The following is a 27,386-nucleotide window of genomic DNA, read 5'->3' as shown; positions in this document are numbered from 1 at the left end:
CCTATTCGAATGCGACGCCTCCTGCAAGACGTACATTCAATATAACAGTCTTTATCTTCAGATGCAGCTGCTGTTCGGCGAATTCTTATCTAAAGAGAATATCAGTGAAATAGACATTATTATTTGTTAGATATTCGATACGGGAATTCAGCATTGCAAATGATCATGTATTCGTTCGTGCTCAAGTAATATTTATGGACTATTTATCAGTCTCTAGTTTGCAGTGATTCTACTGCAGGAAAGACGCGGTTTGTCCACAGCGGCGCTATATATATATATATATATATATATATATATATATATATATATATATATATATATATATATATATATATATATATAGATATATATATATATATATATATAATAAATGAAATTAAGACCATATGTGATACCCCTCGCTGCTGACTCACTGAGGGAACGTATGGACCTTAGAACTTCTAAACCACCTTCCAATAATTCAACAACAATGTCTAAATTTTGGGAGCCCAGCGAATTGATTTGGTGTATTCATTTAGAACAGGATATTTTTATTTCGCTAGTTACTCGAATCATGTTTGCCCCCATCGCGCGATATTACATAACATCACACTCCATCGCCTTCAGTGAGCTCTACACTCAAGGTGGATATGGTGGCACATTTTCTTGTTTGACTGCTGTGATTTTTGAGGACCACAAAAATAATAAAGGGTAGTCATTTTGTATGGATAAACTCGTGACTTATGAATAGCATTACATATATATAGAATATTACAAAGCCAAATCAACTTGCCGTGACCTTTATGTTTCGCTTTGTTAAGGCCTGAGGGAATATCTGGTTTTCGAGTGTGCATTTGAGGCTCATAACTTTTAACATTCACAATCATTATCATTTAGAAATTTATCATTCAAACAACCGCTGTTTAAAAAGCATGCTGTGCGAAAATTCTTCTGTAATGCATCCTGCTGGACTTTCAGCGCCCTTCGTGGACCGTCAACCTCAGTGATAGATAATAATTAAATGAAAGCAGAGGTCATTTAAGACGTTTGATAACAATCGTTACTTTCGGCACTCATCGATATGCTGTTAGTTTCTTGTGTGTATTTCTTGTTAATAAAATAACTCTTTCCTAATAGTTTTCATATCTTCGAAATTCTAAGGACTAAGAGGCATTAAATTGTGGATTCCACAATCAACCTTCTTCGTACTGTTTATTAAAGACACCTTTTTGTATGCAGGTTCTAAAGTGCTGCCGATACTGCTTGCCAGAGGCTAACGAGTAGCAAACATTTATTACGCGTAAATACCCTTCAACTCACCACAGGCGATCCTCCGACGTGCTGTAGGCCCCGACGCTACTTGCCTGGGCCTCATGAAACGCCATGCTGACAATCTGCAGTATTTTCTGAACTCGCTGGGCCAACTTCACACTCTTGGGGTCGAGATGGACCTGTCCGTACTCTATCCTCCAGTGCCATGGCCCCTGCCCCGTGGTACGCCTAACATCGGCCACTTGGTCAGCTGGGACCACTCCCAAAGCTGGGATGTCGCTCATTGGAAAGATTTTCCTTCTCCAGAAAAGGTATTTGACTATTTCGCGCATTGGGACAGAGTGTCAGCTACAGGTTGTTGAATCCGCCTTGTTCCTGCCGCTTTCTTTCAGTTAAAAAATTGCCAGCTTTGTTAGTTTTTGTGACATATCATGGAGCTATCCAAATTTGATCGATTACACACCAGTTAGATGAATATCGGTATTCTTGGCAATGAAAATTACGATACATCATTAGTGAAAGCTAGCACTATTATTAAAATCAACGGCGTATCTTTCGCGAGGACTAAAAAAATTATGCAGCCGCCTGTCAGGCCATGGGCTGCCCAGCAGGGTATTAAGCGGGGCATGAATTATGTCCCTGATGTCGGTAGGTTTCAAAGGATGCCATGGCGACAGATCATCTGAATAAAAAAAATGCCGCCAATCATTCTAACGAGGCAGACAAGGAAACGTATAAAATAATCTTGGCTAGCGAGTTACTAACCTGCGAAGGCTTCTTTATCAATTTCGCTTAGAAACAACAGATGTTTGAAGAGAACGCATCGCGAGTGCCATCAATTTTTATGTCGATATCTCTCGCGTTGTTAGCTTTCAATGCAGCTTTGACCATGTTGACGCGATATTTGTTTGAGATAGTGATTATATGGGCGTCCAAGCGAATGCCCACCGTAGGCGTCCGCAACGCCGTGGGCCTCGGCAAATATTTAAGTATAATTACATTATATGCTTGTCCATCATGCATATGTGGGTGTATTCAGTCACTAAATTTGCGTTCTTGATTAAATTATTTCTCAGGATTTAGACAATGGCAGCACACATAAATATGTCATGAAATGTCGCATTCCCCGCGCCTGCATTTGATCTTAACTCTTCTCAGAATATACAATGTTAAAAGTCTAAAACGATACGAGTGCTCAAACAGAAAAACAAATTAGGTAATTTTACTGGCGGGGATCTTTGCGAAAAGCGTAATGGCACCCGTGCGATGTCACCAGAAGCCCTACAAGCATGCTAAATCAATTTAGGGTGCCATGAATTTTGGTGCACACGCGTGTGCCGTGACCGCGTTCTTCAGGCGCGCTTGAGGTTAGAACAAGGTCCGAGAATTTCAAGCGCAACGCTAAAACTTTGATCTGCCAATTTTAGTCTATGAGCCATCTTAACCCCGCTCACTTCAGTCCCACACATAGAGCTGGGCGAATATTACCTTTTCCGTAGAGAAGTCAATGACAATTGTGGGTGCAAAATATCCAAACGAATATTGAATAGTCAAACGCAGACACATATAACGCAGGAATGTTCATTTTATTGTAATGTAAAAACGCTGTCAGGAGAAAATGACTGTTTTTTACATAAAAGTGGCCATTTGCAATTAGCTAAACTGCATGGAAAGCCTGTCAAAAAGGTTCGAGCGTGGAAGCAAGCAAGCTCTCCGAGAAAGAATGGCTGCTCTATGATTGGCTTATATGAGAAGCTGTGGCAAATAAATAAGCTTCTAAAGGACAGACATATATCTGTCTTGTGCACATTTAAAAGACCTTGTTGCGAAGAAAACATCCGTGGTTGTAGCAAAACGTAAAACTGGTACATAGCTGGTGCTGTCAAAAACATGAAATCACAGCCTATAATAAAAATCACAGGTTGCCATGTAGGCTTCCATTTTATTTTTGTCTTTTTTTCACAAACTTTTGTGGTTGTCAAAGCTAAGATAAGAAACAATACTTTCTTTGGTAGACTGAGAACAGTAACCCCACTGGGAAAGGTTCGTGGGCCCAGAGGCTCAGCACCCAGCAAGAGATGCATTAGGAACGAAAATTGCCTCTATCTCTTTCGTGTATGATCTCATCACATTTAGGCACACAATGAAATCAAGAACATGAAGGGCACGCTACGTTCCTCTATCCTTACCGTCCATGAATACGCGGTGTAGTTCTCTATGCTACGTGTGTACGTTTTCACCTGGTAGCCGAGCATCCCAAGCGCAGTCTCGTGGCAGTGCACTCACGGTAGGCAGATTGTGTGCATATGCGTCGGCTTATGGAGCTGTTCGAGCAATGACACCGGAGAAGAAAGGCTGTCGGTCTGCGGCTGTAGGAGTCCGATGGGCCTGTTGTTGAAAAGCTCCGCTGGCTTCTGCCAGACTAACTGTGCTGGTAGCACTGCTGGCGGCCATGCAAACCGTGGCAGCGCTCGGTCTCGTCATCAGATGGGAGGAGGGGCCGCATGCACTTACGCCAAAGCGGACCCTCAGCCACCCGGCGTCGTCCCCTGCTCCCGAGTGCTCGAGGCGGGTGCCCGAGCGGACCGGTAGCGGATCGTGTGTTGGCTGGTCCTGCTGCGCTCCAGGAACAGGCGCCTAAGTGGACTGTTAGCCGCCTTAGTCGCCACCGGTACACGTCACTCCAGATTTTGCCGGCCGGCGGCTGTTCTTTGGACACGTCCAAGTAGAATCGTAGCGCGCGCCCTCCTCGTGTGCCACGCTGCCACGTACCACCGCCCACACTTAATCGTCTTTCACTCCGTCCGTCAAGAACAATTGTTTTGCACTCGTCACACCCACCTACACGGGCGGTTCTTGCAAAATATTTCTTGTAGTTTCAAATGGTTAAAATTATCGGACTGTTCCTGTTTAAATAGGGATAAAATACTACTCACTAAGTATTCGTATTCATATTCTAAACTTGTAATATTCGCCCACACCTAGAAGTTATACAAATATAAAAACGAATTTTGTATCACATACCCTTGTCCTACATTGTTATGGTAGGAGCAGGAAAAATGCTAATCCTAGATAATTGCGCGTTTAGTTGGTAGCCCTTTGAATGAGCAATTGGACGACTTAGTGTCCCTGTTAAGGTGGCTGCTCATCGCTCCTGTGAAAAATCTCGTCGTTCGCGCAAATACATTCTATACTTCAAGGGATTAGACCTCAAGCCATCCGAGGGCGCTCCGGACGCTCATGCGCAGTCTTGTTTCCAGCTAGTGTCGCTCCATGGGCCTTGCAGCTGAATTGTGCACCGGGAGTAAGTCCAGTGCCTCCGCTGACGAGCTGCGGCGGCAGATTCGTCGGCACCGCTCGTCACGACGGCATTACGGGCCGCACAATTGTCACCTGAGCCTGAATAGCAGCTCCTGGTTCCTGCTCCACATGCTTCGGCTAGAGTCCGCCCGCCGTCTTCCCAAACTGAACATCAGGGGCCCTCTAACGTAGAACTATTCCAATACATTTCTATTCCAATCTCCTGACGTAAAATTTGCGTAACCGCCGACGCAAGCAACGGGCGGTGACCTGAAGTGTTGTCTGAACCGAAATCAAATGCTCTCCTAGTTCATAGCAGGTTACTTTTATTTTAGTTAAAAACGGGTAACATTGCCTACACTGAGCGGCTTGTCTTATCTAACGAGCTGACAAGAGGCTTGAGGAGCACACTCAGGTGGAGAGGAACTCGATGTGGCCGAGCCAGTGCATTTATAATCGATAACCGAATGAAGAGGGTGGTGCCGGCGTCTACGATTGGTCTGCTTTACGTTACTTAGCTTGCGGTAGCTGGTTGAAAATAGTGGTGGCATGCAACGGATCGTTAAAAATGCATGTTGCTAAAACGCATTCTCGGGAAAGAAGAGTTGGCCGAGCGAGGTTGTAAGCGCGCCGAAAGTGCTCGGAAACGTTACACGGCCATGCGAAAATTTTTATTATACGCAAATAAACCAATGCTCTCCGGCAGGTTCGAGTAGCCACTGTCTGAGCGACCGGCGGCAGCCATCTTTTATTCCCTTCGGAACGGGGCAGTCTGCTGGTATTCATAAAAAAAATTCAGTTTTTTTCGGCATAATAATAAATCTTTAACGCGTAGACCTCACGTTGATGCGTGAGTTCTCGCGGTTTTGGGACATCGCGTGATAGGTAGGTCAAGTGGGCGCAGTCCAAAAATATCTCACCAATAGCCGAGGTGTAATCGTGAAAAGCCGTCGAATCGGAAATAAGTATTTTTCTTTTGTTCGGTCTAATAATGCGTAAACAGTGCGTAGAAGTCATATCAGATGGGCAGCTATCGCGGTTTTTCTGACACCGCTTGTCAGACAGATAAGGTGGGGCTGGTCCAAAACAGTTTTTGACTAAGCGCGGAGGGCTCATTGCAGAACTGGTATAGAAAAGTTTGGAATCGCTTTATGTTTTAGCGCCCCAGACTGCCCTCAGGGCGGAGCCCGGCGATGGCTTCCCAGTCATTATTTTGAATAGGAATGGGGCTCCATTGGTTGTGCACGACGAACCGAGTACCCCTATGGAGTTGCCTTCGTCACTACCATCTGTGCCGTTGGCGCCCCGTGGTTCTCAGAAGCGTCGTTCGGAACAATCTGTACCACATTCGTCTTCGACTAACAGCGGGTCCCATGGCAAGGGTTCCTGCCTAACGACTGACCACCCAGTTCTGTCGACACCGGGCTCGATTTGCTAGAAAGCAGCCATTAAAACTCTGGCCCCCACAAGCCTCACGGGGATTCCGAGCAGGATCATTCAGGCGAATCTAGACGCTTGTATTGGCAACACAGGCTTCCGCGCCCTCACGGCCAAGAAGAAGTCAAATGCCATCGCTGTGTGGCTCCCACCATTGGCTGCTATCGAGCGTTTGTAAACGCTTCAGCATCTCTAGATCATAAGAGAAGTCATGGTGTCGGTCCTCGTGTACCTGGTAGAGGGCTCGGACTTGGAGCGTTGTGTCGTTTACAACGATCACGTTGACGAGGACCAGACTTCTTTCCAGCGTGAACCCTACTATCCTACTCACCGTGTCATTCAAGCGCATTACATGGGGAGGGGCGGTCTTGCATCGTCACCTTGCAGGGTCCACCTAGTCCCCCAGCCCGCCTGTACTACTATGGCTGCATTTTACGACCTCGTCAATATGAACCCAGTGTCGTCTATTGTTACAACTGCTTCCGACCTTGCCACACGCGCGGATCCTGTCCAACTACAGCGCAAGATGATGTACTAGCTGGCACAGAGTCTTATCTATGTGCACTTTGCATATCTGACGACCACGAGATCACATCTCCAGCTTGTCCCATAAAGCAAAAGGCCACTCAGAAGGTTCGTCGCGGGATTCATAAGCAATGGCCTTAGCATGCTGCCACACAATAATTGCCGACATCTAACAGGTTTCCGGCGCTCCACTGCGGTGATGACGACTGGCCAGAGCATTCCGAGCCGAACATGCCTGCACCGCATTCCGAATAGACTTACGGTGACAAAGTTCGCAAAGAACGCCGTCACCCGCTGGCTACAATAAAGCAGAGAGTGCCGGAACATCCGCGTGGTGATATGGCAGCAGTTAGCAACCAGATTGCCGACTTTTTACTGGAGGTTTCCAAGCTCCGACAACACCGGAAACGATTTGCGCGCCGCCGACGTTCAGTGGAATCTCACACCACTACAAATATCAATTCCGCTGCATCATCGTCTATGTCACGCCCTGCTGTATTGTTCGGTGATTCTACCAGGCTTCCTGCTCCGCTGCCGGATAACTCTACAACATCCCTTCTGCGGCTCATGGTCAGCCAGTTATCCAGCCTGACGTCTGTAATTTTAAAACGCCTGGATTCGTGATAAAAATGGCGCCCACAGGTTTTTGCGATATGCTGCAGTGGAATTGTAGAAGCCTCTCCACGAAAGTAGCGAGCTGAAATCTCGTCTTCGCATGAACAAGCTACACGTGTGGGCCCTGTTACTGCAGGAGATCAATGCCTTGCCCGCCATTCCAAGCTTCAGTAGATACGTGTCTCCTGTCGCGTGCACACAGCTGCCCTTCCAGGAAAGGCGGGAGTGTATGTTGATACGAGCTATCCTCAGGTCTGCCTTTCTCTTCAAGACTGGTGTGACTCATATCAGGAGGCAGTGGCAGTGCTGTGTAGTTACCCAAGGCAACAGTTGTGGTAGTGTCATGCTACGTAAGACCAACCGGTGGCTCTTCTCCGCGCATGAATCTGAGCTGGTTATTGAATATCTGTCAACAATACCCAGCGTGTCCTATTTTAGTTGGGGGTCATTTCAGCGCCCCTCACTCAGATTGGGGGTACCCCACTACTAGCCCCCGAGGTAGGTGTGAGCGGGACGCCTTCGCGGATGCGTTTGTACTAGTGAACCATCCAGATTCAGCAATGCGGGCTGTGCCTCAAGCTCTACGTACAACATACGCACCACATCTGACGTGGCAGTCGGGTACCAGCACTCCCACTTGGCGCCTGGAATCCGACTGCTGGGGTAGTGACCACCACTCTTTATCCGTCACAGGCCTGCCGATTGCGCCGCAAAAGTACTGTGGTGAACTGCGACACCTTTCGCTCCATTCTCCAAGGCACCTCTTTGGATTCGGCACCACTACTTCGCGGCCGCATACAAAGGGCGCTCAATGAAACTGCAACTATGAGCTGGGTAGACGTCGATAAACCGGCACCGGATATCGGCCTGCTCAACTTCTGGACAGCTCGCAGACAAGCTCTACTGGCAGCATCCCGAGATCCCGCTTCTGCACAAGCACGTACAAGACTGAATTTCCTGATTGCTAAGGCCCGAAGATATGAACGCGACCTCTCGCGGTGGCACTGGCATACGTGGTGTGAGCGGTTTTCATCCAAGACGTCCAATGTTTCTTTCTGGCGAACGTTACGTGTCATGGAACACCGTTGCCGCCATCCAGACACGGCGAGCACAGCCTGCTTCGCTGCTAGTTTGCCGGCTGATGATTTCGCCAGAGAAGCAGCCCGGAAGTTTTTCTCCTAGTACGTTTTGCCTGAAAACACCAATGGTGCTTCCTTGGCCGGCCTTCCGGCACATATCGAGAAGTTACCATTTGCAGCAGATTCCGAGGGAATTGCAAGCTCTTTTAGCATGCCTGAATTGTTTGCAGCGATAGATGGTACGAGTCGCAAGACAGCACCCGGTCCAGACTTTATTACTTATGAGGCTTGGAGGAACCTGAGTTGATATGTGCTGCCTCAACTCCTCGGCACTATTAACAAGGTAGGGCTAGATGACTTTGTCCTTCCGGGCTGGAAATCGGCTGTTGTGATCCCGATTCCGAAACAAGGCAAGCCGTCGACCGACCTTAGGAACTTCTGACCCATTTCCCTAATGTCCACATTGTGCAAGCTTGCTGAGAAAATGCTAGCTAGGCGACTGCCGTGGTGGCTAGAACACTACGGTTGCTACAACCTTGCTCAACTTGGCTTCCGTCCATCCATAGGTACTGAAGATGGGCTGGCTGTCTTTACATCCTCAGTTTTATCGCCAACTCGCAGCCACACTTCCCGTACTGTCACCGCTATGGACGTCGAGAAGACGCATGATAACGTCCGTCATGCTGCCATCTTGGCTTGAATTTACATGCTGCATTTTCTCCCTAGAGTACGGAATTTTGTCAAATCTTTCGTTGAAGACCGACACTTTGCGATTTGTCTTACTGGTGAAGGCGTCGGCTCATTTGTTCCTTTTCGCGGCGTACCACAGGGATCAGTACTGGCACCCACATTATTCAATATTGCCTTCATCCCGCTTGCATGACGCTTACACGATGTACCCTTACATAAAGTTCTTGTTCTAGGCTGATGACATAACGGTGTGGAGCACTCATCGTGACCTGCAGACTCAAGCCGCAGCCCTTCAATCAGCTTTAGATATTACGTCGACTTAGGCTGCTTGGGCCGGACTTAAGGTTTCCATCAGCAAACCTGCTTACATGTCAGTCGCCAATCACTGGCGCCGGCGTAAGCTCTCTTCAACGCCCATTCGTCTTCATCTATCCGGAACCCAACTTCAACAATGTTCTGGGTCAGATCGTCCACGAGTCGCGAACCGTAACTGCTTGGCTCTCCAGCGCTAAACAGCAGGTGATTCAGACGTTGGGTCTGATTGGGCGCATTGCTCCTAAAACGGGCGGCGCCGCTCATATGTTACGTGACAGTTAGTGAAGCCTCTAGTGCAACAACGCCTTGTTTATCAAGCCCGATTCCTGCATTAGACGAGCGCACAATGGGATCGCCTTGAAGTTGGCTATCAGGAAGCAATCGGGGTCATCACGTGCCTTCCCCGCATCACTCCGATCGTGACTCTCCAAGAGAATGCGCAGCGTAACACACTAGATGAGCTAGTGCAGCAGCGACGTGGTGCTCGCAGGCTCAAAATCAGCGTTTCACACGCAACGTGGGCTCTCAGGGCTTACGCTTTCTCGTACTCCCTTCCACGACCACCATCGCCGGTTCTTCCTCCCTGGAGTTTTGCACAGCTTAGCGATAACAAGCCAACGGATATACATTGCCCGATATCAACTAACGCGGCGTCGCCGCTTTGCGACCAAATTATAGCTCAAGACGCCCACCTGTTTACGTTGATGCAATCATTCTGGACTGTGAAACGACCACTGCATCATAGAGAAAAAAAATTCAACAAGAGCGGACACTCCCATAGAGCCCAGCGGCCGAATTCACTATAGCACATCAAGCGGATGGTATGAACCCCTTCCGGTTTCTGTTTTGGACACGCGCATTTTGAACACCAATTGGTGCACGCCGCGCTGGCTCCGCTGATCGGCGCGGCATTTTTTTTCGCTTCTGCTGAACCGTGCGTGGCTTTGGTGTGGAATCGTTTCGTTATTAGTAAAAATGATTGCGAGCGACCTTTACAAGACTCCGCCGAATCCCTCAGGTGCAATTTCATAAAGAAAACGCACGACGTCTTCTGAAATGATGAAATGTTTATTTTGCTCTATATATATGCTCGTTACGGGCTTCTGCATTCATCCAAAGTTGTGGCACCAGGTAAGCAGCAGTCGTTGCCGTACGAACCTCCACCGGATGCCATCAGCTGAAAGAAAGTAAATCACATGCATGAATCATTTTGGTATATTGACCTAACAGGAGTATTGCGTGTAGAGGCGAAACGTGCGTAAGTGATGAATGAGCGGCATTACAGATAAACTAACTTTTACGTACATTTCGCAGCAAAAAATTCTTCCAAACAATGCCATAAAATCTGAAGAAAACATCCGATTTTCAAGCATCCCTCCCTTCCTGGGGATTATAAGAGCTCAAATACACGTGTGTCAGCGCGTTTCCAAAACAACTTTGCCTCAGTCGACGCGATGGTACGCCAAATACACAGAGGGAGCTACAACACAGGCTCAGCCAGACCATGTTACACGCTCGCAGAAAGTGTTCTAGTCGTACTCAAGACAGGTTCGTGGGTGCAAAGCCTGTTTTCAGTCGCTGAGAATACATAAATGTCAAGTTCTTGAGCTCCTCCGTGTTATCTTTTACTCGTCCTGCCGGCGCAAGCAGCACTCCCGTGTTATCACTCTCGACAATCGCTCGTCGCGTTTTCGACAAGCATGAGTACTTAAATAAGGTATATGTTGTTGCACGGCTATAAGATTCGTCAGAAACTTGTCCAACTAAAATTCAGTACACGCAAAACTAACTCACTATGGCCGGCTTGCTTCTTTTCTAACAGCTTCACAACCCCAGGCGCGGCGAGCATGCCTCAAATATCCCAAAAAGTGACCAAATGAATTAAAATACTTTTTCGGGTCAGAGAATGCGTCACGAACTTCTACCAGTAAGATTAAATACACGCGAAATTTACTGCGGCGCACAGCCGAGCTGCTTTTTGCTAACTGCGCCACTACGCCGAGCGCGGCCTCTGTGCTTGATAAGTACCCCAAAAAGTAGCGAAATTAGTTGCAAAAATGTCTGGGGTCAGAGAAAGTGTCAAAATTTCTCCCGGTAAGATTCAGTACACGCGAAGCTGCGTCACACGGCCAAGGTGCTTTTCGTCACAAAGCCAGGTCCGGCGAGCGTGCCCAAAAACTACCAAAATAAGTTATAATTATGCTTGGGCTCATAGAAAGCGTTGCAAACATCTCCTAGTACCAGTAATTAACTCAAGTTAACTAGGCTTCGGCGGCGGAGCTGTTTTTCCATAACTGCGTCACTAGGTTCATATGGGTTCACTTTTGTGCAGTAAGCCTAAATTTGCTTGAAGTGCGTCGCAGACTGCCAAACAAAATTCCTCACCTTGCTGTAGTACAGTAGTGCCGCAGTGCCGTGTCGAAATGCAGAGGGAACATAAAAGAACGCCGGGAGCCCAAAAAAACAGGCTACATCCGAAAGAGACGGGTCGCCGAGCACGCGAGCTTCACATGCGCAGCCGGCCCCGCTCACTCCTGCGGCTTGTCTGGCTCATGACGATGCGCGCGCGTCTGGCGTGCCGCTAGCTTGTTGCTAGGCAACGCAATAAAAATAAGTCCCAAAGTATAAGTTCATTTACACGCAATACTTTGTCACTTTTAGTGGGAAAGAATAAAAAAGAAACATTGTAAGTTTATTTCACATTCTTTTTTTCTGATGCTCGCGTCAACTAACGGATGAAGTTGAAACTAGGCGTGACGTGTTTCCTGTTGCCACTTTTTGAAGAGTGTCCCCTCTTGTTGAATTTCTTTCTCTATGACTGCACTTTTAGCTCTTGCGCACCTGCTCATCAAAGACGTCCCGATTTCAACTCCAAGAGCCTTCTTCCTCCTTTTGTGCTGAACTCCTTGCTGTTCGAGAAGCGTTGTGCTCAGTGAGCGCGGCCCGCATCGCCATACGCACTGATGCCCTCCGGGTGACGCGGCTCCTGCGACGCGTCAGTCTCAGCCCTGAAATATGTCAACACATCCATTTCTGGCGGCACGCATCCTGCTGCCTATATCTATCGATTGGATCCCACGCGACCTTCTGAGCTTCCAAAGCCGTGCGGATTCTGCGACCCGTCTAGCGACCTATACATCGGCACTGCCTCAGATCCTATAGCAAGCATGTGATGCCCCTTCAGGCATACTGTTTGTTCGCAGCTAGCCTCGGTGGCCTGCTAAGCTCGACAGACAACATTGGTCACCGCACCGCAATAAACACCGACGAGCACGGCTGCTCGGCGGTCAGTCATCGTTCAGCCCCACCACGCTGCGGAGCGTCCGTCTAACGGAGGGTGCCTCGAGCCCTCCCTTGTTTACGAACCCGGGTGGATCGTGACACTGGCGACGAAGATGGGATACTCGTGACACTGGCGATGAAGATGGGATACCCGTGACACTGGCGACGAGTACCCACGGATCGTCCCACGCCGACGCGAGCGGCGAAACACCACCCCCCCCGTTGCTGCCGCCATGCCGCTGTACGGAAGGCTCGAGCCGTTCGAGGGAGATGGGTCCGCTGGGCAAATTTACGAGGAGCAAGTCCACGTGTTCTTCCGGGCAAACCACACACCCGAGGCCGAACAACGGGACATTTTCCTGGCCAGCTGCGGGACCCGCGGCTCGGCCCTGTCAAGCCAGCCACGCCGCACGTTAAGACGCTGGGTGAGCTGCTCGCCATATTACGCCCGCATTTCAACCCAGCACCGTCCACAATAATGGAGCGTTTCCGCTTCAACAACCGGAGCCGCCGGGAAGGAGAGACCCTCGGGCAGTTTATTCGAGGGTTAGCGAGGGCCTGCGTTTTCGGGGACCAGCTGGACTCGCTGCTCTGGGACCGTTTCGTCTGCGGCATAAATAACCCCGCCATGCAGACTCGACTCCTGGAGCTTCCCGACCCCTCGCTGGACGACGCCGTGAAGACAGTGCTGGCAATTGAAGCTGCCGCCATGGATGCCGGCGAGATTTCCCGTGCGACTGGCTCACCGTCGGCGGAAGCGGAGGTCAATGAGTTGGCGACAAAGGGCAGTACCTGCGGTCACTGTGGTGGTGCCCACTCCCCCTCACAGTGCCAGTTCTCTCAAGCACAATGCTTTACGTGCGGGAAAACTGGGCACTCGGCACGTGGATGACGAAGGGAGAGGACGATCAGCAAACAGCAGCAGCAGCAGCCTGATCAAGCCCAGGTACCACACAAGCCCACGGCCACGGTAGCCGTCGCATGGCTATGCGGCGGGGGCGTGCGCTAGCAGGCTTAAGTTCTTCCGCGGCCAGGCTCCACGTCGTGGCCGAGGAGCCGCCGATTTTCGACATGTGGCACACAGGCTTTGTGCCGTCGTCTGTGCCGCCATACACGCTGACCGTCGAATTCTGCGGGCACCCCATTTCCATGGAGCTGGACAAAGGTGCCCACGTGTCCGTAATGGCCGGGGAACTTTCAAGCGTACGTTCCCCGGCGTGTCCGTCGAGGCTCCGGGTGTGATGCTGCGCAGCTACTCCGGGCAACTCTCCCAGGTAGAGGATCAGGCACAGGCCAGCGTTCGCTTGGGCGGCAGGGAGGCAACCCTTCCTCTTTACCTAACGAAGGGGTCGTCGCTGGCGCTGCTGGGCCGAAAGTGAATTCATGCACTGGGCGTTCGTCTGCCAGAGTACCCAGAAGCCAGCCTGCATGTTGTGCAGAGCTGGCAAATCTGCCAGGAGCATCAGCGAACCTTGCGTCATGTGGAAAGCACCCCCTTGCCGTTCCCACAGAGAACCTGGTCCCGCCTACATCTGTATGTTGGGGGACCCTTCAAGGGCCATTACTTCCTGGTGGTGGTGGACGCCTTTTCGAAGTGGAAGGAGGTTCTACCTGTCACCACTCCACCAGCAGGCGCAACCTATGCAGCGCTACGACAGGTCTTCGCCGCCCAAGGGCTGCCGGATGTCATCGTGTCCGACAATGGTCCTGCTTTCGCCAGCACAAAGTACCCGGCGTGGCTGACGAAGAACGAAATCCGGCGGATGATGGTTCCACCGTACCAACCTGCTGCAAATGGTGCAGCCGAGCGGGTGGCGTGAACCATCAAAGACAAGCTCAAGAAGAGCCAGACTGGGGATTTCCGGTCGCAGATTGCTCGGATACTATTTCAGTACCGGACCACGCCCCACGATGTCACTGGCCGTGCCCCCTGTCAGCTCCTGCTGGGTCGGATGGTCAAGACCCCCTTGGACGTCTTGCATCCGGACCTCCGATCCACAGTGCTTTTGAAGCAGTTGAAGCAGAAGCTGGCTGCTGACCAACGGTGCCGTTCCGGGCCTTTGCCGGAATATGGAGCTCCAGAACTCGCCAGGAACCTCCGTCCTGGCCTACCCTGGTCAACCGGACCTGTTGTGTTTCCTGCGAGCGCCTCAGCGCTGCTCGTCTGCATGCCAGTTGGGGCCATGTGGCACAGACACGCCGGCCATGCGAGGCCTCGCTTCGGGTCCTGGCTAGCACCCTCGACTGCCACTTCAGAGTTACAGCCCGCAGGAGGACTAGCGGCAACACCAGTCACTTCCAGCGGAGGACCAACCACCTCGGAGGCGGCAACCGTAGCCAGTGGTGCGGCACCCGTTGGACCGGTGTCGAGCCCGGCGCAACTACGGACCCTCCGGATGGATCGAGGCTGGCTCAGGCAGCACCCGGCGTTGCCACACCCAACCCATCAACACCGGTGCCCAGGCGGCGTACACGACGGCGGAGGCCACCGGACCGCTACTCGCCTGGATAGCAGGCAGCGTCCACCCAGCTAGGGAGGAGGCAGAGCCTCATATTTCGAACATGGACGTTTGTTTTTTATTTAATAAGCTGGGTGTAAGGGGTGTAAGAAGCATGTGACGCCCCTTCAGGCATAATGTTCGTTCGACGCTAGGCTCGGTGGCCTGCTAAGCTTGACTGGCAAGATTGGTCACCGCACCGCAATAAACACCGACGAGCACGGCTGCTTGGAGGTCAGTCATCGTTCAGCACCACCACGCTGCGGAGCATCCGTCTAACGGAGGGTGCCTCGAGCCCTTCCTTGTTCACGAACCCGTGTGGATCGTGGCAATCCTTATCCTAGATGACCTTTTAACAAGGAAGGAGCACCTTCGGCGCCGCAAACGTGCTCTCATACCTCCGTGGGCGGTAACCCTCCCCCGTGGTCTTACCCGTGAACAATAGGTTGCGCATCGGAGGATCCGGGTCGGGGTTGCCCTCACTCTTGCCATGATTCGGAAGTGGCCTTACTTTCGCCAGTTGTATCCTCTACGCGGGTGTCCTGTCTGCAAGTCACGAAATGCTGAAGCTGACATCTAGAACCTACTGTGGGTTTGCCCTGCATTGGAACCGACGAGGCTCTTTCTTTTACTCTGTCTATGAGAAGGTGCTGGAGGGCTTACTGCACGGTGTCCCTTAACCGCCTCCGCATGTCCCGTGCCAGCTTTGCAAAATATTTAACTGTGCAAAGTGGCCATTCTAGGTAATTGTCCGGAGGGGAGCACAACTTTATTCTCTAGCTAACTTCACGAGGCTGCAGCTCGTCGAACTGTTTACTACAGTTGGAGTATCGAAAGCAAGGTCTGGTATTGTTCAGTCCCAAGTCTTGTGCCGCAATTTGTGCGACGAGCAATGGTTTCACACTGCAATGCACGGTGCAATAAGGCTTGCTCTATGATGATACGTTAGCGTGCTTATGTGGCAAATTCTAATAACGTTACCGCTGTATGTGAACAATTTTGCTAATAGATGTGTGTTCATCATGAGGAGCGCCAGAAGCTAAACCTAGTGGACGTTCCAGCAAAGCACTCCGGGTGCTTCGGTTATGTCAACTTAAGTGAAATAGTTCAAACTAGATTGCCTTTATACACACAAATGCACGGGCCCTAAACAGGACGTAAGAGTTGCTAGAATTCTCCCTACCTCAAGGCTTCCGTTACCGGCAGGGATAACTTATTTAGGCGCAAAGTGAGATAAAGATAGAATGATGTCAGCGGCTCCAATCTGCTTTCGTAATGCGATTTCGATAGCCAGCATCGTTGCTGACAGCAATCCCCTTCTCAGTAGCAATGCGCAGACGGCCATAGCGCAGCGTGTCACACTCCCCTCAACGTCACTATTCAACACAGCATTTTAAGTTTTCTGTCCTGAGAAAAGGGCCGCTACAGCGCTATCCTGGTAGCACTTCATGAACGGCTACGTATATTCCATAATACTACCACGCAAAATGGGCTTCGATCTATGCTTCCAGCCTGGGCAGTACCGTGGAGACCAATATTTTTCTTCTGAGGTCATACCAGTCGGAGGCCCCATTGCTTGCCGTGTCTAATAATAAAAGGCATCGGCACTGAAAACACCTTGTTACAAATGTCATCACCATGTTGGGCGCTAAATAGCTTTTCTTAGTGACGGACGTAAATAAGTCGCACCTAAATGCGCTGTCGAAACTACATCAATCAACTCGGGTGCTACGTGGCTTTTAAAGAAAGTGGCGCGGGAGTTAGGAACGCCTACAGGTCTCGTTGCTCTCACTCTTATAAAAATACAGTCGCACCACTGCAGCGTATGTACCAATATTGCTATGTGCCTGTTAACACGGTACCTCGGAACGTTAAACAGAGAAAATGGCTGGAGATCAAATTAAACCACATCGTTGATGCCACGCAGAAACTTGTGAAACATCTAAACCACAAACAATATCCCCGTGCACATCTTAGGTTACGAAACAATTGCGTTTAAGACTCGTGAGTGCATGCCTCGCGAATGCTACCGAGAGCAGGAGAGATGAATATTTCCGCAAGGTGCATCTACAAGTCCCAAATCGCTGCAATCGGTCTGCTGTACGAATGGTTTACTAAGATGGGGAGGCTCAACAGCTGACTTAAATAAGGCGCCAAAATCACTGCTCACTTTGCCAGCACTTTTTTGGCCTTAACGAAGTAGATGGAGCTGCCCGTTTAAGGTGCGTGCAGTGTGGGATACATTATCATGTGAAAAGCAACCATAAGGCGAAAGCACCGCAAACCTTTCGCGTTTGGAGACGGGTGCGGAAGAGCGACAAACGCTTTTCCTGGTTCTCACTTTAGCGTGTCGTTCTACGCAACAAAACTCAAGAGACAGACTTTGCGGGTCTGAAGCAGCATGCTTTTCAGGGTGAACCGATAAGCCTGCGCTACGCATTTCCTCCAATACGATATACAAATCCTCAAGATATTATTCAAACAGGCTGTAAAAGGCTATAAATCTGGTGATACTGAAACTTGACGTAGATTAGCATAATGCTCATAAAACTGTGGCATTCACATGGGCTATGGGCGAGGCTAAAGGTGCGTTAAGAAGCCGGTAGTTGATGGTACCTTCGCTGGGTTAGGTTAGCCAGTCATTGTAGACTTAGCTTTATTATACGGAGGGTTTGATTCATATGCTAAATCTTATCGTAACACATCGCATGCTCACGGCACTTGCAGACGTTCGAAGATGTTATGGATGTAGACATCGAAGCACACAGCGAAGACAAGTATTTGGTCGGTCACCAGCCGGATGGACGCATCCTATTCCCTGGCACTGGCTACCTGGTTTTTGTTTGGAAGTTCCTGTCCAGCCGCTATGGAAGACCTATGAACGAGACGCCTGTAATCATCGAGGACGTGAGAATGCAGCGTTTCACGATCCTGCCTTTAACAGGTAAGCAAAAAATATTCTTGCTCACAGTCGGCGACTGTCTTAAATCTGATCAGCGGGCAGAGCGCGCCGGCTGTTACACATGAGTCGTCGAAGGTTCCAGCGTAATCGCTAGTGCTCGCATGTCTTCCAGAAACTGCTGCACAATTCTCGTGCCGCAAACAATCAGATTACACAAGGTTTCGTGACCTCAAACCATGGATAAAACCATCGTAACATTTGATAATCTTCCGATACATGCAGGCGCGTTCTATGCTGAACAATAACTTTTACCATTTGTTAACCGGTGAAAAGGGGAAATAAGGGAATGGTAAACAGGTACTCGTGTCAATGTGACCAGAAAACTTCAGGCACATCCAGCATTGTTACTTTTGCAGTTTGTCCATGATGCGGTGTTCGCATCTCAAGAACAGTTTACAGGACCTTCTTGGCTGATTTCGTTTAGTTCATCAGTGTCTCGGAGGCGATTCCTTCACTAAAGCGTATTTTCGATGGTTTCAAGACGTCACGCAGCAACTAGAAAGCTTTATTTTTTTTAGGGCAATGTCACGTCACATTTGTTTTTTTTTCACATTTGAGACTTCCGCTCCGTAGAAAGCTAACGCTGAGTAAGGTTTATACAGGCAATTAGGCTTTCTGAGCGATGAAAGTCAAGCCACGAAAATTCGTTTGGGGTATCCCCTAACATGCTCTTGCACGTCCAGGTCGTGTGCGCTTCCAGATCAGCATGATGCCTACATCTGGCGAGTTTGAAGTTTCCGAGGGCAGAGCCGTGGTTTGCAAAGGCCGCATCCGCATGGTCGAAGAAGGCGAGACGGTTCTCCTCAAGGACCCTCCGGGAGCGCCTGCAGAGACCGTTTCGTACGACATGGACTGTGCGGACGTTTACAAGGAGCTGAGACTGCGTGGATACCAGTACTACGGTGCCTTCCAGGGTACCCTCAAGGCTTCCTCACAGAGTAAGCCCGAACTAGGCTTTAAAGCGCAGCGTTGAAGCTAGATGTATGGTTATGGCAAGACCCCTTCCCATGTCGGTATACGTCGCGCAACTAATATGAGGCGTTTTCATATATATTTTATTGCAAAACCAGAGCATTCTGGAAAAGTGTGGTGTAATGTTAAACATAGGAACAGTATGTTTGCTGTTGTAGCAGTTTACACAGGCCTTCTGCTGCGACTGAACTTGCGGAACGTTTGAACATGTTTCTATGTGCTCATGTAAATGAAAATACTAGACTAATAATGCCTGGCGACTTCAACTACGCTCATAATAATTGGAAAGATGTTTCAATCGTTCGGTGATAAAAAGACTGCTAGGGACAAGAGGCCAATAGAAGGCAAGCTTTCGCAAAACTTGAGATAAATTGTAAAAGATTACGAAAGAGTTAGTGCTGCGTGACACACATTGTTGGACTTCGTTTTCATATCAAATAATATTTCTAATTGTGCCATATTATTCGGAGATGGCACATCTGGCCACCATGTGAGTTCTCTGGATGTGACCTGTCGCACCAGTGTACAAACCAAACTTTATATCTATGCTTATGCTAAGGACATATACCACGCAGCTGATACATCTAATCTCTGTTATGTAGGAATATAACCTGATACAGAGGGTTTGCCTGAACCAGAATCTGTTGAAGAACTGTGGGAATGTTTTAACGAAATTGTTCAACAATCCGTAGATTATGTGGTACCTAAACATTCTAGACGAAAAAAATGAAGCAACCGGTGGAGAAAGAAAACCATTAGTCACTCGAAACGTAAAGTAAAAAGATTTCTTTAAAATAATTACTCCGGCAACTGAAATTTCAAGTGCGAAAGGAAACCTTAAGGCACAGTTAACACAATTTAAGAAAACAACTTTCATAAAACCATCACCCGCGTTCTCAAGTGTTCACCAAGAAAATTTTGGCTTTTCTTTAAAGATCAGGATGTGGAACTTGAGGTGATGTTCGATGGAAGAGAAATCACAAGGGACGAGAGTGATATTGCAGTCAGGTGCAGTCAGCAGTATGAATCAGTGTTCACTAGTGACGCTGCTGATATAGAAGAATAACCGATTGCTTCTTATCGCAATGCTCAAGAGGGAATATTCGCATTGCCCAAGGAGGAATATTTAATAAACAATGGTTGTTAGACTCAAAATAAGTCGTCTGGACCAGATGGTACACCAACTGTATCCTTACGGCGGTATGCGAAATTATGTTATTATCTCCCTGCATTGCGTCAAAAAGTCTGAAGCTATTTGTTGTTGTCCCAGGGTTGGCGCAACGCATTTGGGGTTCAGATGTTCAGATGATGATGTTCATTTGGGGTTCAACTGTTCAGATGATGAACAGTTGCAGCCAAGTATTGCTGAATAACTTCAGAACAGTCCTGTATCTCCTACATCTGTGTGCTGTTAGATTTTTGGACACGTATTGGCAAAGCATACGCGTCCGTTTCTAGACAAAATGTTTGATTATACCCTTTTCAGCATGTAATCCGATCCAGTATTTGCACTACTACGCAATAGATTGTAACTGGTCATGATTTTCGTAATGCTCTGGATGTAACTCTAAACTGACAATTTATGTATTGTGTTCGAAAAGTCATTCGACAGTCTCCTACCAAAAATTGCTTTGTAAACATCCCTAGGCATGAATAAGTACAAATGTGCTTGGTTAAAGCAAATTTGTCGCATTGTAAACAAACATTTCGAGTAAAATATAGTGTTTAGCGCAATAGAGAAGTCTATTCAGGGGTACCGCAAGGATCCTTATGATTCCTATGCTTTTGCTATAGATCGATGACATTTCTTCATTTGTCCAAAAATCTGCTAAAATTAAGCTTCCTACCAACGATTTTATTTTATTGTCCTGCAACGGGGGTGTAGAGAAGACCAGAAAAAATCTCAGTGCCATTCCACTCTGCGAAGAAGGATGACCAGTGAAGCTGTGTATGTGGGCCCATGAATAGCGAACTGCACCTCCGCCGCGGGTCGGCCCAGCATTGCCCTATCTTTGGGATCAGCCCACGTGTGAGCAGTGCTTCACGCCTGCTCCACCTCGCCGCGGGTTGGCCCGCCCTTGCACTAGCTAAGCGATCGGCCCACGTATGGGGAGTGCTTAACGCCTGTTTCACCTCGCCGCGGGTGGGCCCGGCATTGCACTATCATCGAGATCAGCCCACGTATGGGGAGTGCTTGACGCCCGCTTCATCTCGCCGCCGGTCGGCCCGGCATTGCACAACTTTGGGATCGGCCCACGTGTGGGGAGTGCGTAACGCCTGCTTCACCTACACCGCGGGTCGGGCCTGTATTGCGCTATCTTCGGTATCGGCCCACGTATGGGGAGTGCTTAACGCCTTCTTCACCTCCGCCGTGGGTCGGCCCGGCATTGCACAACTTCGGGCTCGGCCCACGTGTAGGGCGTGCTTAACGCCTGCTTCGCCTTCTCCGCGGGCCGGGCCGGTATTGCATTTGCTTCGGGATCGGCCCAGGCATGAGGAGTGCTTAACGCTAGATTCACCTCCGCCGCGGGCCGCGCCCGTATTGCACTTTCTTCGGGATGAGCCCACGTAAGGGGAGTGCATAACGCTTGCTTCACCTCCGCCGCGGTTCGGCCTGGCATTGCACTATCTTCGGGATCGACCCACGTATGTGGTGTGCTTAGTGCCTGCTTCAATTCCGCCGTGGGTCGGGCCGGCATTGCACTGCCTTCGGGATCAGCCCACGTATGGGCAGTGCTTAACGCCTGCTTCACCTCCGCTGCAGGTCGGCCCGGCATTGCACTATCTTCGGTATCTGGCCACGTATGAGGAGTTTTATCTTACTACGCCAACAATGAGACGAAAATTTGCTTGGACAGTAGAGCTGTACAGCTTCGCCGTAATAAAATACCCAGTGCTTTCTGTCATTGAGACCATGGCGTAGCCAATGGGAGATGGAAATAAACTTAAAAAGATCTATTTACACTCGTATAACAAAAAAATGTGTTTTTTCTTAAATATATATTTCGGAAAAAAATGTTGCTTAAGGACACTTGTTTCAAGTGCTCACGCATAATGATGGATAAACTACCGTGGCGTCAGCACCAAGTAAATATTTGGAGGGCGCCTTAAGCTTCGCCTTTAAGAGAGGAACACAATAACATTCACATATTCCTGACTGCTTCTAACACTAATGTTTACCAGAAAACGCTGGCGGCGATCTCTATGCACGATGGCAGGCTTTCTGGTGGAAAGGCAGCCTCTTCAGTGGGCCGCGAAGCGGCGTATGCGAACGCCATCTTGGTGTGTTGCAAGGAACCGGGCGCTCCACTCTGTGGGCTCCAAGACTTTCACGCGCTGCCGCGCGCAAATGGCCGACGCCGTGGCCGGTCTATGTATGATAGAAACGCTTGAAAAGCTGTTTATGTTCTTGCGTAGCAGAATTACGTTTTCTCGTACATTCAAATTACAAGCCGACGCTATCACGTCTGTGGGTTATGCGTATGTCGTACTTTACGCGTTTTTCTGCGTATTCTAGCTTCAGAACTTCAATTAGTTCAGTAACTTACTTGCGCCACATGGTGGGCCTGGGCATGTGTTCGATAATATTTTGGCAAGACGTCCGACGCAGGGCGCCGACGCCAGATTTGCTGCGACACGGGACCCATAATGCTATCGCGTCGATATCTGTCAGCGTATGAGTAATTTTGTTTACAACTGGAAATTAGCCACATGATTAAAGAATTGGTTACAGGGTTACAGGAATTCGTCCGGTCCTAGAAGGCACTAGTGCCGTTTGGACTCCGCATCTGAAAGTTATGAAGGCGAAGTTGGAACATATAAAGCGAATCTCAGTATGTCCTGTATGCGCGAAATATAGGTGAATAAGAGCTTGTGATTTATAGGTGCTAGAATAAAGAAGGCCGAAGTGTACACTGAAGCCGTTTATTTTTTTTTCAATCATCGCAAGGAAAGTTAAAAATAATGAGAGATACATAAAGCAGCAGCTTCACAAAAGATGCCTGCGGACAACCGGCTCTCTTCTAGAGCAATCAATGCGAGGCCGCGCTGTTTTGTTTTGTCTTTCTCTTTTCTTGTGATTTCAAAACTATGGAATAGTTTACAGAATGATATTCTGTACAAATATGTATGGGATTTTCGACGCTGCCTAGGTAACCATTTCGACAAATGTGTTTTTTCTTGCTAGTTTATCATCATTAAAATATGCGTATTTATGTAAATTCTATTTATTGTGCCTTTCCTCTAACGACCCTATTCAGCGGGTTAACATTAAAGCAAAATAGAAATGAATTTGACAGGAAATTTGTGGTATTTGATTGAATTCGTGAAAGTAAAAAAATATGAAGGCCCAATCGACTCTGTAAAGAAGGACTGCCTGCGAAGCTGTCACCATCCGCTTAACCTATTACTGTCTATCAATGAAATGAGTACGCCGTAAAATGCAGTGTATTACCATTTATTGCACAACGACATTCACGACGGCTTCATGATCGCTGTGGTACAGACTCATGCTACATGTGTTCTTTTCGCTAAATCATCGATTTCCAGAAAGCCGGGTTTTCTGTAGACCGCCACTAAAGAATAGCTGCTTCGTAGAGGTAAACAGTTTCGCTGTAATATATAGCAAAAGCATGCAGCACGTTTGGGGCTTGACGACAATTGGATCCTTGAATTTCCTTAGGTACTTCTGGTAAGGATCACCTTCAGATGATGGTAATAAATAATGTCATTGTGATTCGTTCCTAGGCTGAATATTTGATTGGTCGTATTCATGGTCTACCTAGTAACTACACATACCCGTGCTTGGCTGTGGGCTTCATTTTAGAGCGCAGCTCTTTGGCGTCCGTTCCTGGGTTTCGCGTCGTCGTCGGCGTCGTCGTCGGCGTCGTCGTCGGCCTCGTAACCAGCTCCGCCCCCCTTTCATCCCCCCAGCGCTAGCAGCGACCGACTGATACCGCTGGATGCCGCTGACGCCGCTAGAGAGTCAAGATAACGTGACTGCATAGAACACCGTCGCCGCCATGCAGAAAGAGGAGGAAAGGGTCCCCCCCCCTGTTCTTGTGTGGCGGATAGCTGGGGTTGACTCACTATCGCCGTCAGCGGCATCAGTCAGTCGCTGCTATCTCTTCCCTCCTCCCTTTATCGTGTTGTCCGCTTGCTGCGCGCGCTTCTGCCCCCATCGTTTGCCGCTGGGTGTACACGCCGCCCCCCTCCGCTTCCGCTTACTGCTGGTTGCTCTCGACGGCGGCGATGAGCCTCCGCTTCGGCGGCGCGAACTGCAGGGTCTTCTCGGCGGCGGCGATGAGCTTCTGCTTCAGCCTCGCTTACTGCTGGTTGCTCTCGACGGCGGCGATGAGCCTCCGCTTCGGCGGCGCGAACGGCAGGGTCTTCTCGGCGGCGGCGCTTAGCCTCTGTTTCCCCCACGGCTGTGACAACCTCGCGAGGCACTTGTATAGATCTCGTCTTTGAGAATCAAGCATTGGTGTACCAAGTCGAACATATATCAGTCTATTTCTCCGACCACAAAGCTTCCTTCATGACTGTCAAGAACTGTTAGTGGAGTCTTTGTTAAAGGAATACGTGTGAAAAAAAAATTATGTGATAGCGCATACATGTGTTGCTCGATTTCTTTGCCTCAATCTATCCAAAAGGTGAAACAGCTTATTTGCTGCGCTCAAATTTCGCATTAGGAAGTAACGTAATCGTCGGTAATTTTTTTTCTGAACGCAGTAAAATAAGCGGGTTCTTCAGCTGATCATATATTTTGCAGAACCATACGCAAAGTTAAAATGGGAGGACAACTGGGTGGCCTTCCTCGATACGGCAGTGCACATGACCTTCATCTGGAAGCCGAAAAGAGGATTTGTCTTGCCTGTCAGGATACAGTCGATCCGCATCGACCCCAAGCTACACGCAAGGATCACCGAAACGGTCAGGGACGCAGGTGAGCGAGCTTCTTCTTACACTTATTTCTAAAATCATTCAAATACACACTTTCACGCGGAAGTGAATAGGGTGACTGGTTCGCTCATTGAAGGCTATTATATGCGAAGGAGTTAATGGCGTTAAACCCGAGTTGTTTCTTTGCTGGTCAGCACAGATGGCGTAGGCGGCATTTTACCGTAGGCAGTAATTGTGAGTTTAGGAATGCCTACATTGTGTCCTTTGATCGCGCTTTCAGTCAGACACAGCGTGGCGTAGCGTCACAAGGAATAGCGCCAGGCAGGTATACCTTGGAAATAACCAAACACTATACTGCTTCAAGCCTAGATTTTTCAATCCCGACACCATGAAAACTTTCACAAAGGAAGTAGTGTATGCTTGCGTCGGTAAAGCGCCTTTTCAAAACTTACAAAATAATCAAGAAGCAACATTTACAATCGCGCGCAGATCATACAGTATGAAAAATAGAGAGGCCCATGTTCGCAGCACTTTAATTGAGACACTTAAAGAAGCCATCTTCTCCACAGCTATCTCCGAAATTATTGCGCACAAGAGCCAGATTACCCAATATGCCATCATTTTTTTAGTGGGAAGAAGACATTGCCTTGCACCTGTATCGAGAAATGCGCCGTGTAATGCAGTGCTTCTTGAGAGGATATTCTCTATTGTGCACTTTAACAAGCGAAAACGTCAAGAGTAGCCGCGCATGTCACAGTGTGCATATGGCCAATAATTATCAAACCAGGTGGAAAATATAGACTTTATGACGTATTATCAAGTTCTAAATACTTGTAGAATTCGAATTTTTAATTGCAACAACCTCAAAATGCCAAAATGTGACTAGTTAATAACACAAATTCTGAAACGATAACCACTGTTTGCAATTACAACGCAAACTGCAATCAACTTCATTGCTGTCAAGGTTTCATGGAGATAGTTTGAACGTTGTGACTAGAACACCCTACCTATTCATATGCCAGTGCTTTCCTCGTCTTGGCTGATGAAATTTAAGCTTTCTTTGCCTCGGCTCTTCGCTATGGCATAGATGTTGGCTGCTTCTGTGTCAATCGGTATTTCGCTGAATATATTCGTGGATGTAGGGGTATATACGAAGGAGCTGTCTTGCACGATTGTCTGGTACAGTTATGGTGTGCACTCGCACCGCCTCTAGTATGAGCCAAGGTGGCGAGAACGTTAGCTCGAAGACAAACATGCCTTTGTCTTCGTGCCGTCGCTATCCTTTTGGCGTCGTCATTTCATCGCCATCATTTGGTTGTGATAAACCCTTCGCTCTCATGCCGTCGTCATCGTTCTACCGTCATCATTATCTTGTCATTGTTGCCGTGATCACGCCGCTGCTGACTCACCTCGATCGGTGCTTCATGGCCCTCAATCCATCATCGTTATTCCATGGCTATCATACGGCCTTCATCACGCTACCGTTTTCAAACCGTTGTTAGTCTGTCCGGTCCACGCCCTCACTGTGATTGCGTTATCATCATTGCGTCGTTGATTCGTATTCTTCTCATTAATATTCATGGTCTTACCCTCATTGTGCTGAAGTTGTGGTCATTTTGTTCTCGTTAATCAAGCTTCGTGAGCCGATTGTCGTCACCCTGCCATCGCCACGCTATTGTCTTCACACAGTCGTTGTCATGCCGTCGTCATCACTTCAGAATTGTCAGCCGAGTGCCGTCTTACCGCTGTTGCCTTTCTCTCGTCTTCATTTCTTCGTTAGTGCATTTATCGCGGATGCACCGTCGTCATTCTGTGATCGTCAAGCTCCTTGTAGTTGTTCAGTCATTCTCATTCATTCTTTTGTAGTCATTGCATCGTTGTGAAGCCGTCGCCGTCATATCATTTTGGTTATAGTGTCGTCGTGTTACAGTCGCCCCCGTAAATTCGTGCTTATATTGTCGTCATGCTGCCATCGTTAAGCCAAAGCCATCACACAGTTCTCGCAATCGCATCATCGTCACACTGTCGTAATAATTCGAGAATATTTATCCGATATGCCGTCACCTCGTGGTCGCTCCGTCGTTGCCATTCCTGTTATGTTGTTCAATCTTCATTGTAGCTTCGTCGTCATGACGTTGTCCTCCTATTGTCATCATTCTAGTGCCTTCGCCCTATATCATTTGTGATGCCATTCTATCGTCATTACTTCATCGCTACGCGTGGTTGAGCAAGCTAAGCAAGGCGTTTCCCGGTAAAAGTATGTCATAGTTGGTCGCATGTTCTATGCTTCCAATTGGTCATCAATAAGCATGTGGAATTATTCGAAATTCTGAATTCAAATACGAATTGTTAGTGTATTGTACTTCATTTGTATCTTCAAAGGAACTGTTGAGTATTTGGAATATATAAAACTAATCGCATATTTCGCCACCGCCGAATTGAGCGTGTTTTCTGCTCTGTCAGCTAAACAAAGTAATGCTAATTGTCAGAAGTTTGACAACGTCAAATATTCCCAAACCAGTGTATAAACACAATGCGCGGTTAAAACGTTGTTATAGG

The 27,386-nt window shown here is 48.5% G+C and overlaps 1 pseudogene; it reads left to right on the top strand.

Moving 5' to 3' along the window:
* The window catches only part of LOC142591508 (fatty acid synthase-like), a 139,075-nt pseudogene that overhangs the window by 58,089 nt on the left and 53,600 nt on the right, over positions 1-27,386 (top strand).

The sequence above is a fragment of the Dermacentor variabilis genome, chromosome 8 (assembly GCF_050947875.1).
Source record: "Dermacentor variabilis isolate Ectoservices chromosome 8, ASM5094787v1, whole genome shotgun sequence".
Taxonomy (NCBI): domain Eukaryota; kingdom Metazoa; phylum Arthropoda; class Arachnida; order Ixodida; family Ixodidae; genus Dermacentor; species Dermacentor variabilis.
The sequence above is the reverse complement of the archived record's forward strand: the minus strand, read 5'-3'. Positions and strand labels throughout refer to the sequence as shown.